This window comes from Anopheles funestus, chromosome 3RL (assembly GCF_943734845.2).
Source record: "Anopheles funestus chromosome 3RL, idAnoFuneDA-416_04, whole genome shotgun sequence".
Taxonomy (NCBI): Eukaryota; Metazoa; Arthropoda; class Insecta; order Diptera; family Culicidae; genus Anopheles; species Anopheles funestus.
Window position 1 is genome coordinate 55,801,971 of NC_064599.1, and position 19,646 is coordinate 55,821,616.

Below are 19,646 nucleotides of genomic sequence, written 5' to 3' on the forward strand. Positions count from 1 at the left end.
TCAGCACAGCAAAACAAAAGCTCGACACGCCATGACAGACGGTGGGATTTTAAAGTTTTGTAAAGCCATATTACCGCACCGTCCCATTTGTTAGGAGTTTTTTCTTCCTCCCATTTTTTACCAGAAACCACAAAAGTTGTGCTTAACTTTCGCAACTCTGGTTCGGTTTGCGCGAAGTGAAGTTGGAGTGGCCCGGACAAGGTCGGATGCTTTTGCTGTTGTCGTTTTACTGGCACTGGAGAATAGTATGGCCAATAATTTTCCGCAAAACTTTCCACTGAAAATGCAGCACACATTCCGTAAAGTAATTTTGGAAATGTCCTGCCCTGCCCGCGCCCTTCCGTCTCACCGGTTCGGTCTACAAACAGCGACAAGCCAGGCGGGAAAGTTGTTCGATTGGCGTATATATATATTTATATTTTCCTGTACAGTGTTGGCTTCCTTTCTCAGTTTGACATTAACTGCTATCCTACCTCATTTCAACCTGGCGTACAGGTACAAAAGTTCGTGTTGTGCACGCCATCGCACAAAGGCACCTATTATATGCCCAAGAACCAGTAACCAAATAGGAACAAGAACGTACCAAGGCTGAAGCTTTAAGGCAGAAACCAAACAAAAAAAGAAGAAAAAGGAAACACGCGCTACTGCATCATGATTATGATGTTCATGTTCAGGCAAAACTAACAAAAATGGCACTTTTACCGTTTATGGGCAACTCCGGTCCAGAGCAGGGAGAGCCGTCTAAAACTATTATTTGTTTCTTCACTTTTCTCTATCGCGCAAACTTTAGTTTTTCCCTTAATTTTCCCCCGCATCCGGTGCAGTCACTTCAACGTCCACCCAAGACCAGAGCAGGTGGTGGTGAGAGTTTTTTTTGCTACTAACGATTGGGTCGTTCACACAAGGTAGTAGTCGCACGTGGATAAAATCAAACAGTAGCAAACGGAACCGTTCCGCGGTAAGCTGCCTCAACACACAGAAACACACACACTCAAAAAAGCCATTTTTAAATAACATGGCTACCCGTGTTTCAAAATGTCGAATCTACTTTCCGATGGGCTACGGACGGCTCAAGCAAGAGACGCTGTTTCAAGGACCTGTTTTACCAACTATACCGTGGCGAAATTACAAACAAGGTAGAAAAAGCAGCATGGGAGGCTAAATTAATATTGTTATGCAGCCATACTCCTCCAGAGAATTGTCCATCCACCTTCACAAGGTATAAGTTGTTTTTTTTTTGCTACAGAAGGTGGACATGGTGTAGAATAAAAATATGTTTGAAGAAAAAAAGTTTAAAGCGCTGACTGAGAAGCCAACTTGCACCATAAAGCAGTAGTAGTAGTAGTCGATGAAGATTGTGTGCTTTTCATTAAAGCACCTCAAAATGGAGGCCAGATAACGAGAAACGACAGAATACTAACAAGAGGAAGGAAAAAAGAAAAGGTACCAACTCTAAGTGAAAGTATGATAGCGAAGCAGCGGAGAACATCATGGGCTGAAGTTCGGAGACTCTGTTATGAAGCTTTCATTTTCATTTTCAAGCTCAACAACTGTCGAGAGCGAGGCTCGTCTGCTTTTCACTGCCAGCGTTGTTCCATTACGATTATCATCGACATAAGCTGAACGAGCGTCCAGGAGAGGCAGTCCGGAAACGACCGTAAGTAAGAAGTTGCCGTAGAACGAGGCAATCTTGTAACATTTTCCCCGCCGGTAACGTTTTCCTCGGCTCATATCATCCTACACGTGTTGACGACGATAGTCATCATCGTTGCTGCGATCATCGTCAAGCCTCGATGAAGTTTTTGCCTTCATCGTGTGTCATAATCGAGCACAATCGTTAGATTTAATTTGTACGACTTTTTCAACGTCGTGTCCGTAGGGTTTTACTGTACCGCCCGCATACGACGTGCAACAGAAGGAGAGAGGATGGTTTTCCCTGTAGTAAAATAAAAAACTTTCGCCCTCACGAGAAAAAAAAACTTATACATTGGCCACCGGAACGAAAAGGGCAGTATGTAAGGATTCCATTTTTAAAATTACTCTTTCCTTGTATTTTTAGTAAACGCGTTGTGTGCGTTGTTTAGCTAACATACAGGTAGGATAATCATCACTGAGTGCCGTACTTAATTCGAATGTTCACACTTAATAGTAGGAAAGCACATTTAAATTTGATTCCACAAAGATCATCTTCCGAAAGATGATGAACTTTCGTTCTTAATCTCTTGTGGCAAAAAAGGATCCAAAAATAGACGAAAACAACCTACAACCGAATGCTAATTTCCATTTCTATCCGGATATCAAAGCCGGCTTAATATGAGAATGGAGGAACGGTTGATGAAAGACGCCCAGTTTACGTGTGTCGTTGAATTGTCATGCGAAAATACCTCTCCCGAATGGTAGGATGGATGGTTCTCGTATGAATTCGTTTGCTTTGATATCCCTTATCCGATTTGCTAGGTATGGTAAATTGAGAATTTATTTCACCTTGATCTCACCTTGCTGTCACGTTTGATTCTTTTAAGTCAGTGTGTCAACGGTATCGGTGAGTGATGCTGATAAGCACATTAGTTATGCAGGTTTAACATTTAGTATGTATTTAGAATATATTGATCTTGAATTATCTAGGACTGTAGAACCATCAGTCGAAAGCTGTAAAACCGCTCCATACGAAAACGATTACTTCATTTTGTTATGTGCGCACGTGTTTGTGGTCATTGGTGCTTAATATTGATGATCAAAGAATCAAATATTCATGTAATGGTAGAAGACACTAGTTACAACAAACCGAAGTTGAATTGTGGTTGCATTTAAGTCTCTGTTTAATCTACACTACGAATTGCTTTTTGCAGACTTCACGACTGACTTAAGTTGATTAATAACCAATACAGAGTACGTTCTCCTGACTACTAAAGTAGTGTATGGTCGGAAGGAGGCTTGAACCTACGACCGACCATGTTGTATAGACGTGCCATACCGACTCCACCGTTTTACCGAATCAAATTGTAAATGTAAATTTTGAAGTTAAAGCCAAAAAGTTCATAAGAAGTACGACTTCTTGCTGGAGGAAATGTGTGTTAATTAAATAATTCTACAACAATTAAATATATTTAAAGTACGCAATAAAAATCTGCGAGTTATCATTTTCCTTACATTCTATTACTTTTAATTTACATTTTTAATCAAAATCGTTGTTATACCGAGAACATATGCACGTAACTTGAAGCATAATCCAAAACGACACTAAGTTCGTAACACACAAAAAAACCTGCTCTCCAACATCTGCGAAAAATTTGCAAACACATGATCATTCGGATACGGCCACTGTAGAGACGACACCACATACATACCCACCAGTTTTTTTGGTGATGGTAAGGAGGCAGGGATTGGGAGTATGCGAAATTTAAACATAGCAGTGGCGGCACTACCCAGCAGCCAGCCACACGTACCCCGTGCGACTTGCTCTTAAAACATGCGCAATATCTAAGCAAAGAACAGGAATAATAAGACACGCAATATTAGCCATGACCAACCCACCATAATTTTTTTTTTTCGGGGGGAGCCATTGCTCAGTTGCCTGCTTGTGCGCGGCAAAGCTACCCTTGGATGGAAGCTGAGAGTGGAAGAACCAGTGCTATAGCAACAACACTCAAGCACCGAATGCCAGACCCCAATCTAACCCTTGAGATACTACCGGTTCCCTGTCAACGGGGAAGGGGGGTTTGGGCGAAGAGACAGAGTGCTAGGAAGAAGGAAAAAAAAGTTAAAGACACAGGAGATAGTGAGTGGCGAAAAAAAAGTTGCCAAATTTTTTGTATTGGTATATGTGCGCGTTCTGTTTCGTTTGTACAATTTTTTTCTTTAATGTTGGTACCTTTTAAAGAGCACAATTCGCAAATGGAAGCTTCGTACGTATGGGTGTATGAGTGCGTGTTTGTGTTTGTGGTGGTGCATAGAGTAACAACGGGTCCACCCAGAAGATGTTAAAGTAGGTGGTGCAACACACAGACCCGGCAAAGAACTAGAAACTTCCTTCGTGCCAAGGTCACATTCGCTAAACTTTGCGCGAACCCATCGCGCGCGCGCGCGCGCTCACTCGTTCATTCTTTCCCCCCGAACCGAGAACCAGCACTTCCAAACTTCATCTGCTCCACCATTCAATGAATGCGTAAAATTCGCATAAATACATACGCAATCCGCGAACGGTGCGCGTATGTGTTTAGACCCCCCAACTCCCTCTTCATCCACCAACTCCATTGCGGCTCCACAGAACATGGTGGGGCCAAAATGGTAGCCGGTAACTAGAAGTAAATTTGGAACGAGTCAGCGGAGGGTAGGCCACAACAATTCGGCTCTTTGTGCTGGTGGTGTAGTGGACGCACCGAGCGGGTGGTTTTGTATGCGGTGGACGGGGTGCACGAAGGGCAACACACAACCTTTTGGTTTTGCCTTTTCGCGATGCTTGTGTCCATGCGACGGGGGCCTTAGATTAGGCGATATGCGTCGGAGCGTACGCGAAATGACATCAGCCATAGTATGGATGGTGTGTCTTTGAAAAATTCGGTGTTCACTGGTGGACAATTTATACTGTTTGTTTTTCGACTATTTTTTTGGTTTTTCGACTTCAATAAAACCCGTCAAAAATTTATTAATTTCTAACATAAATGTTCTTGAAGGAAATCAAAAACATTTCTAAAGTGAATTGGAAAAATATAACAAGCACACTGTAATTTATACAAGCACAAAACATTAGCAAAAATTGGACGACAGGACCTCAATAAATCAAAGAAATTCCACAAACTTCAACTGAAGTAAGTTGAACCTTCGAGTGATTAGAGATCAATCAAGAAAACTTATACTTGATCTCTCAAGATAAATAAAAAAAACAATTAAATTGTTTTCTAATTTTAGATCAGTAGAATTATTAGATCTTCAATTTCTAACATACTATGCCATGGAACTTCATCGAACTAAAAATAAGCTTTCTTCACATTCGGCTCATTCTCAGGACAAGTTGCTGCAGTTTGTGATTTATTGATCTTGTTAAGGTTCCTTCCTTTTTCCTACCACGCATGATCGATTTGATTATTCCAATTGCTGCTCGAGGCCACCCAGCGCACCATCCCGAACCACCAGGGTCGTTTGGGAATCAGCAAAATTCGCGTACCCACCCCAAGACGTATGTATTACTTCAGCAGATCGAGATTTCCTTTCGCCATTTTGCCTGCGTGTGTGTGTGAGTGGATGGTTTTTTTTGCTCTCTTGAAAATAGAACCTCCTAAATCAGTGCGATTCGCAACTGGAAGCACACGAAAAGCAAAAGGGAAATGATGTATCAGCGGACACGGAACGGAAATGCGAACCGGAAACAAACGGCACCCCGACCGAGGAAGACCGAACCCCTTAGCAATAGGGGTGGCCGTATGGACGATCAACGCGGAACAGGAGCATAGTGGCAGAGAAGAACAAATGTTTGCTCTCTTCCAATGCAGCGTTTTACACAAACGCCGCTGGTGGTCGGAGGATGGTGGTCTTTTCCGGTGGCTTCAAATGCTATCAATGTAGCTAGTTATGGTCAACCGATTCAAAGTACTTGCTTGGGTCGGTTGCTTATATGAAATTGGCACATATGACAAGGTTAGTTTTCTTTTAAAGGGAAAACATTTCTTAAGAAATCAAATTTTCTAGATCATTTTTTCGATTTTGAAATAGATTTTTTTTAAGTTTAGATTTTTCCCATAAAACAAAAAATCTGTAGTTTTGTTACTGTAGAAGCCATTTTCAGTACGCTATCAGTCATTCACCAGGGCAAACATGCTTCTTTTACTCAACACGAATACGATGAAGTCATTCGTTGTGCGAATTTCTTCAAGAACGATCAAACAAAATCACATTTTTGAAGGATGTCTTTTTTTCGGTAAACATTCTATTCATTGCACACATCCTACTGCTGTCAAAGTATTGACATAATTTGTCTCTCTTTTAACTTCAAGATTCCTCATGAATGTTGTTTTATTGTTTGTGTTATGCTTCTGACTTTATACATATTTTTGAATAATATTAACAAAAAGCTTTTGTGTAATAATTGTGCGTTTTTCTATTGATATTCTTACTCAACCATTGGCATTTCTGCTTAAGGGTAAAAGATTAACTTATTTATATATAGGACGAGAGGTAAATTTTCCTTGTTAGGAACTTTAAAAGGGAATAAAGGCTATATGTAATATACTATCTGTAGGAAAAACTATATAACCGAATAATCAAATATCTGAAGTACTATGGGATAGGAACTGGTCGAGACTTGAACTCAATCCGGAGACGTTCACTGAATGGGTTATTAACGGTTTGACGATTCCACCAGCACCTTCGTTACAAGTTACGTGGTTAAAGATGTACTTAAACAGTTATTGTTGTTTAGAGAACGTCTCAATGAAATATGTTTTTAAATGTATCACAATTCTAAGAAAGATTTTACTAAGGTTGTAAAAATTCACAAATTTTGTAAATAAGATAAAAAATTACCTTTCTTCACCTTGTTTCCGGTTCGTTGTTCTGCTCCAAAAAAAATCAACAAAAACGATCGTTGCAGTATAATTTACTGGCACATGCTTCGTTGAGCGCGCAGAACAAAAAAGAAAGCCTCAAAGTTGACGTGTTGAAGTGTCATTCCACAAATTCACACAATTATATTTTCCCATAAATGATCAGCAAACAATAAAAACTAACACAAGCCGACACAAAATCATTAACAGAAAAACTTGAAAAAATTGTAACCCAAAATGCACACAACAAAAAGCACCATTTTTGCACTGCAGAGTTTCAAAAAGAACCGTTTCGCAAAATCACTTTGAATCTTCGCACACAGATTTTAGTTCGCACAAGGAAAAAAAACAAAAACTTTCATAAAGCATCACATCACACTTCAAACGGCTGCTGCTCGGTAGCTTCGGTAAGGACAATGCACCCAACATCGGCTAAGGATTCGCGAGGATGACTGGTTATGGAGCGCCAAACACCACTGCTAAAGGGAGGTAAAGGGAACGCAATGGAATGTGCCTGGGAGTGACTTTACCACGGAAAAAGTGACGGAAAATCCGTATACAGGACGATGCCAAACCACGGGAGGCTGTACCGATCCGAACGCTGCTTAAATTCAAACTTAAATAAAACGGCATCCGAATTGACCGAACTCTGCATCCCCCAAAACGCGCGTTTGTGTTCTCACGCTTATGTTTCACACTCTCGGAATTTTCGCGCGCGCGCTCTCTCTCTCTCTCGCTTTTTGTCGCTCTCGCTCAATTTCGCTCTCGCGATCTTTCCTTCCTGCTGGATTTCAACGTCGCATCATGCGTATGTGCGGGAATGGAAGGCTTTTCTTCTCCGCACCACTTTTTGGCGTTTACTTCCGGGTTTTTTGTTCCAAAGGGGGGTAGTTGCCGCATCTCTTTCTCCCAGCAGCAAAGTTTCAAGCTCTCTCCCTCTCTCATGTTGGTTGTATTTTGTTAGATTTGCTTCAATAAAAACGCACTCGCACGAATTTCGCTCGCTCGCTTGATTGCTCTCCCTCTCTCTCTCAACACACACACATGAAGAGCGGGTCCACACGCACTCATGAATTCACTAATTCCCCTTCAACGATTTGGGGAGGTTTTTTATGGAGCGGTAGCAGTATGAAACACACGCAAAGATCCGCAAGTATTGCGTAGGGGAGCACCAGCACATTTTCGGGGATGAAGCAGACACTCTCCCCAAAAATGGGGGTAGTTCATTTTGCGCTCCAGTTCGTTATTTGCGCGAATTTCTTCATATTGTTCGATTGGTTTCCTTTTCTTTGCAAACCGCATTAACAAAAAAAAAACCAGACACGAAGACGAAGGTTCATCGCGGACGCTCGTTTCCCGTTCCGCTTCCGATGAGAATTCTGCAAAAGAAAGCAACAACAACAAGAAAATGGTGTAAAAAAAAGATCGTTAGATCGGGCGCGGAAATGAAACAGGCCAAATAAAAAAACCAGTCTTTCTTGCTGTGTGCGCTGTGTACATTCATTCGGGTGCAACTTGCGAATATGGACAATCCTAATGCGAATATCTCTTGTTTACGCAACCCCTCTTTGGAAAGGAGTTTCAACAAAGCGAACCGGCGCGCGGTTCGTGTAGCAAGTAAATTTAATTTTCAAATTTAATGCTCGCACACACGCACATGGCACAAGATCCTATGTAAAAAAAATCGTTCTACACGAAACGAGCGAAGGGCACACATTCGGACAGGATTAAACGTGTTCCTAATGCGTTACACGCGCGCGCCAGACAGGGCGACAAAACCGACGAAATAAATACGCAGAACAGTGGCCACCGGTGATGAAAATGTGATGTGTGGCAAAGGACGGCCAATAGACACAGCACAGTCGAATGCTACTAACCTTTTTAATTCCACTGGAAATTAGATTCTGATGACGGAGAGATGACACAACACAAGAACACATAGCCACATTTTGAGAAAAATGTTAGCAATCAGTTTTTTTTCTCTTTTCAATAGAAACAAGATCACATTGGAAAATTGTGATCACACCGAAAACACACCGTACACTGTGGAAAGGAAAATTCTTGTTCCTTTAATCCGACACAACTTAAAACACGGCCATCCAACTGGGAAAACTGGGTGCCAACTGTGGCAAAATCCGTTACCCATCTGAAGGTGCCGTTGCGAACCGTTGCGACCGTGCGACTTTACCGTTTCACCGATGGAATGCGATTGTGAAAGATATCGCCATTGTCGTCCGTTGGTAGAGAAGCGGCAATAGTAGGCTCGGCCAACTCGGGCGAACAACACGTGGCGCGACTGCGTGCGTTAGCGGGTTAGCGAATAATTTTTGGCGAACGAACCCGCGTGCAGAAAAAGAATAGTGCTATTGCTAGAGCGAGCAAGAGCCACAGAGAGGGAGAGAGAGAGACAGATGGACCGAGAGAAAGAGAGAAATCAAAAGCAGGCGAGAAACGCGCTACCGGAAAGCCATAAATCAAGCCGATAAATAAGTCGCTCACCCTGTGTGTATCCTTTCCTTTGCGGTGCGTTTTGTCGTACTGCTAAAAAAGGTGCCAGGACGACGACGTTCAAGCATTTCAAAAACGTGCATTATGTACAAAACCGGACCGTCCGGCCAGACGGAATAGACGAAAAGGAAACAAAAAAAAATGTTCGATCGGCTTTCCGCTTTTTTGCTTCCATACACGAACCTGCTACGAATCGGATCCTGTCTAAGCGATTCACTCCTTTCGGTGAGAGCAGGATTCCTTAGGAGGGGAAAATTTTTGAACAGGGGAAAAAACAATGTCACTCTTCTCTGATTTTTGGTGGCAAGCGGACATCATTGGGTTGATGTAAAAGATGTTGCAAATATTTTAAGAGAATATTTATTTTGTATTATTTTAATTTTAAAAAATCTCTCATCCTTAAGCTATGAAATGTTATTTGTGAGGCAATAGATTAATTAAAATTTTAAAACGAGTGTTTTGCAAAACAAACGTACAGCCTTTTTTTTGCAATTTGATTACATTACCAGTGAATCTAACTGTTACCTTTTGTTGCAGGAAATGTTACAAATAGAGCTGTGTTTAATGTTATCTGTTGCAGAAAATAGCTGTATTGGCGATTAGATAACGACAGCGACCTTGACCGACATTCCTAAACAAGATAACAAAACATCGAGAAGTTTTACGAAGTATATGGAGAGATTATAAGAATTTATTTTCAAGTCGAAGTACTTGAATTAAATGTGATCTATTAATTACTTTACTATGTTTGTTTTATTAATGCAACAATATTCACAGTCATGTCTATTACGTCTCAAAAGACTTGTTTTTCAATTGATTTTTTTCTGTTTCTATGAAATTTTCTAGTAATTGTTGATTTTAATGTTATTTTAATGCAAAAAAGTAAGTAGAAAAAAAGCTGTAAGTAAAAACACGAATCATCAACAAGCAGATAAAAATATAAATTTTATGCAAATTAAAATTTGCTAAAAAGCCATAAATGAGACATAATAAATAAAGCAAGTAGCTTTTAATTTATTGCAAGTTATCTAATACCAAAAAACATCAAATAAAAAAACAATAGTAAAATAAAATTGAATAAAAATTAACGAAAAAATACGGTTACTTCCAAAAGTGGTAAAAATACAATGTAGTAAAGAATGAAACCAGTAAGTTCATTAGGTGAAATTAAATTCACTCATTTTTCCCCTCTTTTGAGTATCTCTTGGTAAACTTATTTCAACGCCAGTGAACTGCCAGGAATGTGCGTATATGTGTGCGTTGATGTTGATGCTGGGAACCTGGGAAGCCTACCGTATCATAAATATTGTCTGTCCAAAAACGAAATCCAAATCGGCCCGCCCGAAGCCCTGTTGGGGCCGAGACATTGCCGATGTGCGTTTTTTGTTTGTTTGTTACGAGTTCAAAGCTTTTAAGCAACGTTAAAACGAAGGATGCAACGGAAGGTAAAATGGAAGGTGGCCAAAAACTGGAATCGAAAGGATAGAACACGAGAGGGATGAAATCATGCTAACGGGATTTTTGGCCTCCCTTCACATCCACCGCTGGAATGTGATAGTTTAGAGGGGGTCTCCTGTTCGGTCGCACTCGTATTTGCATCGTTTGCTGCTGGTTTCATTGTATTCTTTTTCCTGCAGATTGCCTTGACATATTAAACCTACCGCTGGCCTAAAGATCCGACCGCTGGAAAATCAAATCTGGATATTCGAGAAGCTTTTGAAGCTTCGACACTTCGATCCTCATCTCCTGGATCTGTTGCAATGCTCTGCTCATTTGATCTCTCGTTTTCTCATTCTCTTGCACGCAACTTTATCAATGAACGATCACTTTGAAAGTTTCGTGCGGAATTTCAAGAATTCGTTCAACTTTCTTTCATCACGCGCACACAATCCTTTCTTTTTGCTACCGCTCAAAAACGCGGAACGAGTTTTCGGTGGTAAGATTGCCAAACAGATTTCGGTGTAAACAGATTTGAACGTTCAAAATCATTTATTTAGGTTTTTGTTTTTTTTTCTTCTTGTGCCAATTATACTTTTGTAAGCCTCTGTCTTTATAATCTTGCAATTAATATTGTGGCTTCATCGTAAGAAATGTATGTTAATGCGCTTGACATACTGAATTGACGTTTTTTTCGCAAGAAAATACATGTGCATATAGGAGCAAGTAAAAATGTTGAAAAGAATATTTAAACAGACTAGCTGCTTCGGAAGCCCTTTTAAAAAATTGAGTTTACTACGAAACTCTCTGACGTTTCGGAAAACATATCGTTTTAGAAGAAACTATTTTACGAGCTATTTTATTATTTTACGAAACATAAGAAACTATTTTTTTAAAAGCATCTATTTTTCAATCGAATTATTCGATTTTATTTTTCATTAAATTTTGAGATAATATAACAAAAAATAATACTTTTGTTTTGCATAACATGCGAACATTTATATCTCTCTTGAACAAAGTAAGGAAATTTAAAATGAAACATTTAGTTGCATTAATTTATTCATAAAACATCTATCAATACATAACATGGAAAAAATACATGAAAAAGCAATAAGCTTTGTTTCACATAAATATACTAAAGATGAGACGGATGCTCTTTACATTTAAATTATATTTAATTTCACTCTTACATCGATAACAGCTTAAAGCTTTACCTCGTTTACTGCATTTAATTTAAACACTTCAATTTAAAGACGGAATATCGACCATTTAGCTATTTAAAGCAACCCATCTAAGTTCGTCATTACATTTCATCAAATTCACATAACCATATCATCTGCTGCTTGCAGAAATGCTTTTTCTTACCATTTCCACTAATCGCAACACCTGACCCTCTGCCGGGGCGAGTGAGTCACGAACAAAACGCAAACGAATGATAAATGATAATTAATGTGCAATAGTTTATATGTTTTGCCCTACCCGGTTTTTAAATGTGCCAGCGTGTTGCATTTCTTTTCTGTTTGACCTCTTTCTGCTTGTTTCTCATATTGCTGTTTTTATGTTGCCTTCTGGAATGATTGGCGTGAGCATGCCAATGATAAACTCACCCGATGGGTCATATTTTGTAAGCAGCTAGAAATGATTTAACACCCCTTTTCATTCCGTATATTTTATTTCAAAAATAGATGTAATTTGTATTGCGAAAAAGCAGCTAAAGTTTCAGCATTTATTCGATTTGTTTTACCATAAATAAAAAGAAGTAATTAGCACTGCACCTTTGCCTTCCAAATGTTTAATCTGATCGACAACACATTTCAACCGATGTAAAGTAAAACATCGAAATGAAACATTCCACATTAATGGAACAAATTCGAGCCGGCATATAAATTCCATACGTAATCACCCTAAACATAACCGGGAAAATGGTACAATTGCATTTCAAAATTTACTGCATATTGCTTTTGAACTGCATTAAACAACTTTTTCATGGTAACAGTTCTGCGCTCTTATGTTTCCGTTTTTTTCTAGTAAAAACGTTCATAAACTTCCATTTTAATGAACTCAGTTGTACGTTTTAAGTACGGTTGTGTGTTACTTTTTATTTGTTAAGTACCCGACCTGAATTGGGCATTATTTTTGTAAGAATATTTTTTTGCTCAGAGCTAAGGAAAAACTGCACTAAAATCGCGTGCATCACAAACAGCATACGGTGGTGCAGCTGTTTATTTTGTTTCGCTTTTCCCAACCCCAATCAAGCGATCAAGAAAATGGGAAAGAAATCATAACGTTCATTTAGTATGTCGTCCCACCGTCCCACCGGACTGCACTTTCATAAATGCGAAAATGCGTCCAAACGTCCAAACACAAATTAATGAACCATGAAACGTCAAACGTTTCGTCCGACCATCCACTTCCGCATTCGTAGGTGCATCGGGATATTCGGAAGAAAATAAATGGAGCTCCACTCGGAAGTAGGAATCCGTGCCATGAGTCATACAGACACCCAGCAAAGATAGTTTCCTTTCCTATCACCGGCAGTTCAGAAAGCGGTATTTGCATCTATTTTTTTACACGTTTTTCTCCCGTCTGTATCTACAATCGTTTACCTTCCCTCGCAAAAGGACCGTTCTGGAGCCACGCGACGCGAATAGAATCGTCGCTACGGTGCAGTGCGACCGCAACTTTGTGTGTTAAAGTTAGACTTTTATGAATGATTTATGCTGCGGTATGCGATAAAGTTTTTTTTCTCTCTCTCTCTCTCTCTCTCTCTCTACTGTTTGTCACCAAACTCTTCTTGCCACTAGCCGTGCCACCGTCCCGAGCGTTTGTTAAAATTATCTCCTTTTACTGCTCCCCGGCTGATAATGGAGCACGAAGCACCAATGATGAAAAAGCTTCACAGCATAATGGAGCAGTGTCACCATGTCAGCATGCTTTTCCGTGTTGGGTGATGACAGCGGTATCGGGGTTGACCGACCGAGTTACCTATTCGCGCCGGGAGTGAAACATCTTCCCTCCATCCGTGACGCTTGCTGCAACGATCCACCTGTCCCACGGATCGTTTATCTTTTTTTTCCCCGCCTCACAGCCAAACTTGTTGACAGAAAAGTGACAGCTTTCATTGTGATGATGTGCGAAAGCTGTAGCGCGAGTGTTTGATAAGGAAGCGGGAGTACAGTGCAGATCGAATGCAGATAATTAGCTGAATGGAGGGCTGCAAGGCATTGCAAGCGAACGAGCGCCAAACGAGCCAATCCTGCAGCGGAATGCAGCTCGAGTCAGTTAGCGAATAATTCGGTTTACAATTAGTGCAATGAGTCACGTTTCGTTGATGAATTTTGATAAGTTTTTATTCGCTTTTCGAAACTTGCATAGAATAATTGGAGACATCAATATATAAAATATCGTTCTTTAATTTTGATAATATTTACCATTCAACAACGATGATAAAATTTATTCTTCTTTTCTGGCCTGCTCATGGTCGAGCACGTCGCGTAGACATGGCCTGGTTAAAAAATAAAATAATAAAATAAAATAAATAAATTAATTTAATAAAATTTATTAAAAATGTCAAAAATTTTCTTTAAATCTTTAAAAATGTTTCAATATTTTTTTTCCAAATTCCATCTGGATTGTTCCTCCCCTATAACAAAGATTTCCTATTCGGCTACTAAATCTAGTCAGCCAGAAATGGTCAGCATGGCCTTCAGTTGTTAAGCCAAAAAGAGAGATAGAGAAAGAACTTGGAATGAAAACTACTCAACAAAACTCCTTGAGCTCCTAGCATGTTACTATCAACGTTTGTAGCTTTGTCCTGACGGAACACAGCACTTTCTTTGGTTCCGTTGAATTATTGTTCAATCGTTAGCGGTTCTATTGTTCACAGTAAAGATTTGAGCATACTGTTTAGCCATATGGAAAAAATAAGTAATAAATGATTCCCTACTAGCACCACCTAATATACAGTAGAATCTTCCTGACCGTTACTACCGGCTTTTCCAATAGTTTAGATTGATTCACCGCTTTTTCACTTTTTTTTCGATCGTTTTCGCACAATTCATATTATTATATTATATCACTGAACCGATTGTTATTATTTAAACATTAAACTTCTTTTTGAAGCCAGCTTTGTAAAAAAAATATTTTAAAACTATCTCGAATATCGTAGCCGAGAGCGGATCATGTTAAGAGCAGACTAATCGGCCGTTGTTTTTTGTTCCCGTGGGGCTTTGTTCACCCAGTGAGCGGATTTAGTGTTTTGGGAAAAAAAATTATGGAAGAGAAAAAAAGAGATCCCCCAAAAATACCTCCCATGTCAAACCTCTCCAGGAACTCCGAGGACCTTTGATTCACTACTGATTGCAGGAACAAATCAAAGGCAAAAATAATCATGTGTTCAACAACAGAAACAAAAACATTAGTGTTATGAATGAAGAAATATTTAAAATCTTTGATATCATGATGACTGAAGTGAAGAAAACGGTTAATATTTGTCTTTACATTTATCTTAAAAGAACCTATATTAAAAAAAATTCACCATGTTTCAAAAAATGCTCTTGTTTACCTATATGTTACGAGAGTAAAGAACTATTTTTGGAATATATGTAGGAATAATTCTACATTAGTCTGAAATTACAAAATGCAAACTATAGCGTAAAATTCATTAGCAGCTCTTTTGTTTAGGTGCTCGATATACTATACTGAAGATCATGGATCAAATCTTAACTTGGAAAGGTTTCCTGGAACTTTCGTCAAAACGAAAGAGTTGTTGCCACCTTACCCTAGCTATTACCCTAATAGCTTTAGATGTAGCTTTAGTTGTAGTTTATGTGTAGCTTTAGATACACTCTAAGTTCTTTATCCTATTGAAACAAAAAAATATTCACCTCTGAATGAAACGTATAGAATAGTAATCGAGTATATTCCATATTCTAACAGATTCTTTATTTTACAGCAAATATTTTCATTTGCTGACTTAGTACTATGTAAATCGATGTGGTTTTTTACTTCTTAAGAACGGACCTGGCCGCCAGAAAGTATCAAGGCTTATTTTTAAAACGTTGCCGGATAGTCAGTCCTTGAACTGGGGGACGGTTCGGATGGGATTTGATATCCAGTCCTATTGTGCAGAACCGGCGCAGTTTAACATATACAACACCAGGTTATCGTACGGCAATAGCCATACAAACATTGTAGAGATAATATACATTTTATACACTTAAATAACATTAATAAAAGCAAAAGAGTTTCCCTGCTCTTGATCATTCCATCAATCTACCTACTTTATATCAAATTACAACTCAACAAACTAATGATAAAGTTTCCATAGCAGTAAGGAACCTGGAATCCCACCAGAGCAGTTAATTACAAGCACAGAATCGTGCGGGTTTTGTGATGTGTTCGACATTAACTGGGTCACTGCACTGGTTCAGCCTTGTACCGGGAAATTCGTACCACCTGTTGAAAATGATTACATTTCTCCCACGTGACCACGAGAAGCTACTGGTGGCAGATTAGATCAACAAAGTTAGCCAAAAGTTTGACCGAACTACCCGCGCCTGTCCGCCAGCTCCAGCTCGGTTGGGAAAATAGTAAGAGTTTCCCCCTTTTTTCGTACCAACTCTTCCCATTCAATAAACGATTAAATTACAACCTTTCGTAAGACATATCGTTACCTTACCGCTCCAGTTGCGTTCGGAATTGGGAAAGCTTTTGCACCGGATCTCGACTCGACCGGATCGAAATTGCTCGTTTTACGCGTTTTGTGAATTTGGTAAAGGTGGGCATAATGTAGGGAGTAATCGACAAACATCGTCATCATGTGCATGGGTTAACTGTTTGTATGGTTTTCTTTTTATTTTTCTCTTTGGCTCTTTGGACCGATGCTAATGCAATGTTGGGATTTACCAAATTACTCGGCAAAGCATTACTCGGGCTTGTAAGTATTTCCCATTTAATTAAAATAATGATAAAGTTTAATACTTAAATTAAGATTAGCTTCCAAAAACAAACGATTAAATATGTAGAACTCCCTGGCAAGCCAGTTTTACAAATTAAAAGAATATTTCTTGCTGAACCAGCACAAAGGAATATAATTGTCACCATTTTTTTCTGTTTGAAACTTTTCTCCTAAATCAAATCTGTTCCCTCCCATCGTTGTTGTCTTCGCTTTGTCGTCAAACCCTAATCATGCTCTCTATATATCAATTCGATCGCGAAATTTGCAACCCGACACGCCTGTCCTGCCCATCTACACTCCTTCCTAGGTACCGCACCTATTTCGACCAAACCCGGACCACCGGCCAGAGGGTTAGATTTGGAATAGGGAAGCGGGTTTGGCGAAATTGGACCCTCCCAGACATCAAACCACTACGAGAGCAACGACAACAACGGAGAAACAAACCATCCGAAAGAAAAATGAACGATTTGCGAAATCTTTCCATTTCGGCGCCCCACAAATTGAGGCCATCTGGTTTTTTTTTAGCATTCGGCAGAAGCGAAACCGTTTGTCTCCTGTGTTGATCTCGTTCGTTACCACTGCTGACACGTTTGCTTTGCTGCGGTCCTAAATCACCGTTTTACTTTTCCCTAGCCCCGGATAGGCTTTGCCTGTTCCGCTAGATGGGCACAAACGAACCACGAGAGTCGGTTGCCCATCTAGCGTTTGCAGATTTTTTTTGCGCTTGTTCACCTCGCTAGTTTAGAAACAAATCATACGAAAGATCTGTAGACTGTAGAAAAGCTGTGGTTGTGTGAGAAGTAGTAATATGTAAAGCACTGTATAGCAGATTGGTCAATGGGAATGAATGAAAGAATTTGAAATAAAGAATATATATTAATCAGAAAACTGATAAAAAATTTTAATTTTTTTTAGTAGCACATACTTGTCAGTTTCGGCTACATATTTTAACGTTTTGTTATAGTTTTCACAATTGAGTTTTTAAAAATATGGATGACGTATTTTCAAATTTGGTCTCTGAATTAAATCTCAATGTAAATGAATGTAAAAAAAATATAATGACAACCACGCCAATATAATGATACCACGCTACCCACCCACTGTTCTAGAGATGAGAATACTCACTCTTTTCAGTGCATTGAAGCAGGGTGAAAGAGTGTTTATAAGTATTTGAAACTTTTACTCATTCTTTTAAGAATCATAAAATATTGCTCTAAACTAATCCTTTAATTACTAATTGGTTGTAGTTTGTTTGGCGTAAACCGTATTTAATTTAAAGAAAAGATATGTTACAATGTAAGGAATATCGTTAATTTTTTGGTTTCCCGGTACGTTAAACTTCCATGATAAAGTTCTATAGGTTTTTTGCTGTTGTAAAGAATGACTCCGAACCGTAAACGAACGCCTTATTGCGGTTGATCTCGGTCTTACTATAATCATTCTTCATTTTGAATAAATTTGTAACTAACCATTTTTAATCACTCTTATTGATTGATTTAAACCCAAGTCGGAAAAACTCCTTATGCTAAACTCACTCACTCTTACTCAGTGTGAACATCTCTACACTGCTTTATAAATAAGAAAAAATGTTTAGCGACAAATAAAATGTTGATTAAAAATACATACCGAACATATCACACAATAAATGGTTATTGGAAATAGAAGGTTTAGAACATTTGCATAAGATCTTGTTGTGAATCAGAAACTCTGTACTAAATATTTGGGAATACATTACATTTGAAGACAATCTACTATGAGCAAAATATACTTTAAAGACAAACATTATAAGTAATCTTTTAAACATACAACAAAAATAAAACAATATTTATTGAATAGTGCAAACTTCAAATAAACAAATAAATTCACTGCACAGTTCGAAACAAAGGTGAAAACTCTTCGTGCTACCGCCAATCGAACATATGCATCACTGGCCTGAGGCAATGTCAACTAAAGACAATCAAAACATGAAATTCAATCAATCGTAGCGAATCGAACGAACGCGACCTGCACCGGTACTGGTCCGGCTGGCGGCTAGAAGAAGGTGAATCCTGACCTCACGCCCGTCCTGCGATGGAGAAGCTAGTGGAAACTACCGGACTTCTTCTACCGGGGTAAGTGAATTCCGCTGTGAGTAGATTTGTTTTGCATTTCCAATCGGATTCGAGACGCAAAAAAAAAATGAACGAAACTGGTACAAAGCCACTGTACTGGGATAATCAAATGGCGAGTGGTTACGGAGCCAATCCACACGTACAGATGAATACCTGTGCCGGGTTTTTGGTTCCCAGGTTTGGTGTTGATTTTTCCCTTGACCATTGTCAACATCAAGGGCAACAGTGATTTGATTGAACTTCAAAGCGCGTCAAAGCTTCCGCGACGTAGGGAGAGTACTCATTAATTGCCGGGCGTAAGCCATGATTGGGACTGAAAAAATTGGAGCTACAATGGTTTGGAAAATAAAATTCCTAACTAACTTGTTCCTTATTTGCTTGAATGAATTCAACTCATTAAGGAACACTTTTATTCACAAAATCACGATTTAACTGGATGAAAAATCCTTCGATTTGTGGTTTGATGATATACTTTTTTTTCAAAACGCGTCCTTCTATGTGGGTCACATGACAGAAAGAACTTATTGCAAATTGAAATTTGGAAGCAAAACTTCCGGACAGCTAGTGGAAAATTAATTTACCACCAAAAGCTACAACATCAAAAACAAATACTACGTAACAGCTATTGTGAGCAAAACAAAACCCAAAAATGCACACCAAAGATAGCCAAGGACCAAACAAGAAAGGACTGCACAACAACAAGAAAAAACTGAACTCATATCTCCAAACTTGAAAAACAGCAAAAGAAAGCCAAGAACCGAAACAACTACCAGAAAAAAACCAAAGTCCCAGAAACCACGCGCTCAACCTCAGTTCTGGTTCGCCAGCTACAACCGACACCGGGTTGCCAGTCACGACCCGTAGTGCCAAAAAGAGCCACGTCCCCCGGGGCAATTCTGGTGTACGGTCTACCACTGTAAGATGGATGGAACGGAATGGTTAGGCAGTTGGCGCTCGTTCAAACGCTATGGATGTACCCGGGGATACTTCCTGGGAGGACAAGATTTACATCGCACCAAGAAGGATGGTAGAATACTGATTCAATCATCATTGGAGTTGTGGACAAAATATCTGCTGTGCATAAGATGTTCA

At 39.3% G+C, this 19,646-nt stretch overlaps 1 long non-coding RNA gene across 1 annotated transcript in view; it reads right to left on the bottom strand.

The window, feature by feature from the left end:
• LOC125770306 (uncharacterized) overlaps positions 1-9,914 on the bottom strand; it is a 70,546-nt gene extending 60,632 nt beyond the window's left edge. Inside the window, exons 1-2 of the long non-coding RNA XR_007419159.1 lie at positions 8,417-9,914; positions 6,520-7,918 (exon numbers count right to left, since the gene is read on the bottom strand). This is a non-coding gene — a long non-coding RNA (uncharacterized LOC125770306). The remainder of the gene's footprint in view (positions 1-6,519; positions 7,919-8,416) is intronic.
• Positions 9,915-19,646: the final 9,732 nt, after the last annotated feature.